A 4679-nucleotide genomic window follows, 5' to 3' on the forward strand; every position below is an offset into this window, starting at 1 on the left:
GAAGGCAAGGTCATCGGTATATTGTTTGACTTTATACCAATCGGCAATGCTCTAAAACCGTTTGACGCACTACCTGAATATTCAAACATCTGGTTTGACTTTCGGAGTCACAGGATAGTTGAAGCCACAGGCTTTGCTGGTCATCAGTCACTGTAGGTGGTTAAGTTTTCCAACGGTTTGACCATTGACTTTCTAATTCGTGCGTGAAGTTAAGGAGCCGGTCATGAAAATGTATACTAGCTTGCTTGTCTGAAAACGAACTTTTACTCTCGGTACAGAGGGTTGGCTTCACGGAAGGTAAGGTTTTCGGTGAAAGGTTTGGGTCTATACGAATAAGTAAATATGTGCCACGGTTTGATGCACAGCTTTAATATTCAATCCGTGAATTAATGTTTCTATTGCCCATAGTGTTCGGAGGATTTACTACCAGAATACCTGGATTGCCTCTTCGCATCACATAATAGGTGAAGCTATTGACTTTGCCGTTCGTCTCTCAAAGGAGGTGGCAGCTTTCTCGATCAGTTCGACTCTCCATATTGATATATCTACATGAAAATAAAGTGTCCGTCTGCTAAAATGTTTACTAATATGTCTCTATGCACACTAAGAGGGGCACTTCCTACTTCGGTATGTGCTTATCGCATGGTAAGGCCTTCGGTAAATAGTTTGACTGCAGAGATGCAAGTAACATTCATCAACGGTTTGGCGACCTACTTTAATATTCATCAAGTGAATTATAATGCCCATTGCCAATACTTTCCAGCGGATTTACTCCTGGAGTGCCAGGATTGACTCTCATATTTCCAGGGTAGATGAATCTGTTAGATCAGCAGTTCGATACTCAAAGAAGGACGAAACGTTGTTGATAGGTTTGACACTCGATCTTTTTATTCATACATGAAATTAATGTGCCAGTCACTACAAAATATACCAATTTGTTTCCGCTTAAAAGAAGCAAACACACTCGCTGCAGCGTATTAGATTCTCGGAAGGTAAGGCAATTCGTAAAACCTTTGACTTTATAACATCTGGCAACGTTCTCAAACTTTTCCACGCTCTACTTTAATATTCAATCCGTGAACTACGGCGTCCATTGCCAATAGTGTACTGCGGATTGACTTCCAGAACACCCGATTTGACTATCGAAATATCAGGATAGGTGAAGCTATTGACTTAGCCGTTTTTTCTGTATGGAATGTGTGATCGTTCTCGAACGATTTGACTCTAGATTGTTCTTCTATGTATGCATAAAAATGCGGTATCCGTCTGCTAAAATGACTACACACTTGATTCCGTGAAAATTAAAATAGACACACGCTGCAGCGGGATAGATTCGCGGATGGTAACGTATTGGTTAAAAAGAATTACTTTCCTTTAACTGATAATGTTGTCCCGCGGTTGGACTCCATGTACGAATTACATGATCGAGTGCCAAACCTTTCGAAAACAATACCACATTCCTTAAAGTCGAACGCCTAAGACAGTAGCTTCATCTATCGTATGATTCTGCGAGTCAAGCCATGTACTCCGGGAGTAAATACGCTGAACTGTATTCGCAATAGATACCTTAACTCACGGTTTGAATATTAAAGCAGGCCGTCAAACCGATGTTGAACGTTACACATTGGAATAGAGTAAAACACTTCACAGATAGCCATACCTTCGGAGATGCTAACCCGCTATTTCGAGAGTATTACTTCGTACTCAGGGATACAAATTACTGTACATTGCAGAGTGGGGCACTTCAGTTTCATCTATGAATGAGAAAACCGAGTGTGAAACCTCTCGTGAACGTTTCCATCTTCCATGAGAATCGCACATGCATTACAATGGCTTCACCAGTCCTGCGATTCCGAGAGCAATACGTGGTCTCTCAGAAGCACATACGCTGAACAGTATTGGCAATGGATACCTTAGTTCACAGTTTGTATATCAAAGTATAGCGTCAATACGTTAGCGAACCTAACAAATTTGTAGATCGCTGATACTCCTTACCAGACACTTTACCTTCCGAGAACATAACCCGCTGTATCGTGGGTTTAACATTGTGTCCACAGAAACAAATTACTGTTTATTCTAGAGATGGGCACCTTCATTTCATGCAGGAATAAGTAGGAACAAATTGGTAGACGTTTAAGTAGACGGAAACGTTAACACCATATATGAATTAGACGATCGAGCATCAAACAGTTCGAGATCGATACCACCTTCTTTGAGAGACGAACAGCTGGGTCAATAGCTACACCTGTCCTGTGATATCGTGGGTCAAGGCACGTATTCCAGGATTAAATCATCTGATCAACGTTGGCAATAAATGTGCTTAACCAAGCGGTATGAATATTAAGGTAGACCGTCAAACCGTGTGAGAACGTTACGCAACATATTTGAGTGTCAATCAGATAAATCAAAAGCATCACGCATCCTGTTATTCCGATCGTGAAGCCAGGAATTCCGGGTGTCTGTCTGCTCCACCGAATTGCTAATTGAGGCCTTAGTTTAGGGTTCCAATATTAGAGTAGAGCGAAAGACCGATGTGGACCTTTACCTATTCGTATGGAATCAAACTTTTTACCGAAGGCCTTACCTCCCGCGTAGTTCAACCCGCTGTAGGCAGAGCTTTACATATTGTTCACGGAAGCAAATTAGTAGACATTATAGCAGAAGAACACATTATTGTCATGTACGAACGGAATTATCGAGAGTCAAACCGATCGCGAACGATCCCATCTTCTTTGGGAGCCAAGAGGCCAATTCAATAGCTACACGTATCCTGCTATTCCGATAGGCAAGCCAGGTATACAGGGAGACAATCCGAAGTACACAGTATAGGTAATGGACGCCATAACTCGCGGTTTGAATATCAGTATAGAGCGTGAAACCGTTTGAGAACGTCACAACATGCTATAAAGGTAAACGTGTTACCGAAGACCATACCCTCCAAGTACCTAATCCGCGGAATAGAGAGTATTACTTCGTAATCAGAGATACAAGTTAGTATGCATTTTAGCAACGGGCACCCTAATTTCACGAATGAGTTAGAAGATTGAGAGTCAAACCCTTTACGAACATTAGCCACATTATTGAGGATCGAACGGCAAAGTCAATAGCTTCACATATTTTCTGAGTCTGAGAGTCACACGACATATTCCAGTAGTAAATCGGCTGTGGAATATTGGCAATAGAGACCCTGTTCCAGGGTATAAATATTAAGCTAGAGAGAGAAGCCGTTGTACAACATTTTTCAATTGTATAGTGACAAACTTCTTACCGAAGACCTTATCCTCCGAAAAACTAACCCGCTGGATCGAGAGTATAACTTCGTGTTCTGAGAACAACATTAGTATTCTTTTCAGTGTCGCGCACCGCAACTTCGTGTATGAATAAGAAGTTCGATGTTCAAAACGTTTGAGAACGTTACCACCTATTTTGAGAATCGCATGGCCAAGGCCATAGCTTCACCTAACCTGATATTCCGATAGGCAAACCTGGTATTCCCTCAGTAAATGCGCTGTTCAGTATTGGCAATAGTCACCTTATTTCACAGTTTTAATATTAATGTTGGGCGACCACCCGTTTGAGAAAGCTAGCAAATGGTATAAAGTAAATCGTTTTACTGCAGGCCTTACCATCCGAAAGCGTAACCCGCTGCATCCGATGTATAACGACGAGCTCAGAGATGCAAATTTGTATTCACTTCAGGGACTGGCACTTGAATGACATGTATTAATTCGAAGATCGTGGGTTGAACCGTTCGAAAACGTTACTACCTTCTTCTATGTCGAACAGCTAAGTCAATAGCTTCACATATGCTGTTACTCCGATAGTCAAACCAGGCATTCCAGGAATCAATCCGCTGTATACTATTGGCAATGGACACATTAATTCGCGAAGTGAATATTAAAATGGAGCGTCACACAGTGTGTGAACGTTACTATCTGCAATAAAGTCAAAACGTTTCACCGAATGCCTTGCCGACGGAGAAGCTAACTCACCGTATCGAGAATATAGCTACGTGTTTAGGGAAACATATTAGTATACACTTCAGTGACAGCTCCTTAAATTCATGCATGAATTAGAAAATCGAGTGTCAAACTCTTCGTGAAAATTACCACCTACTGTGTGAGACGATCGGCTATGACACATACCTTGGGGTTCCAAAAGGAAAACCAGATATGCCGGGAGTAAATGCGCTGTACAGTCTTGACCATGGACACCACAATTCACGATACAAATATTAAAGCTGGCCGTCAATCCGTAGTAGAACATTACCTATTCGTGTAGGGTTAATATCCTTACATAGTGTCTTACCCTCCGAAATACTGACCAGCTGTATCGAAAGTATACAACCGGTCTCAGAGGTGCTACCTGGTATACATTTTAGTGAGGAGAAACTTAATTTCATGTACAAATTAGTAGATCGAGTGTCAAACTTTTAAAGAGCGAACGCTTCTTTGGGCGTCGAACGTCTAGGTCAATAGCTTCAGCTATCCTGCGACTACGAGGACGAAACCAAGAATTCCGGGAGTAAATCCGCAGTACCGTATTGGCAATAGACCACTTAATTTAGGGTATAAATAGTAATATAGATATTCGAAACACCATAGAACGGTACCTACTATTACATGTTCACAGTTTGTATCGGATACCTTGCCTCCGAGAACATACTCCGCTGCCGAATA

Source organism: Lasioglossum baleicum, unplaced genomic scaffold (assembly GCF_051020765.1).
Source record: "Lasioglossum baleicum unplaced genomic scaffold, iyLasBale1 scaffold0135, whole genome shotgun sequence".
In the NCBI taxonomy this organism is placed as follows: Eukaryota; Metazoa; Arthropoda; class Insecta; order Hymenoptera; family Halictidae; genus Lasioglossum; species Lasioglossum baleicum.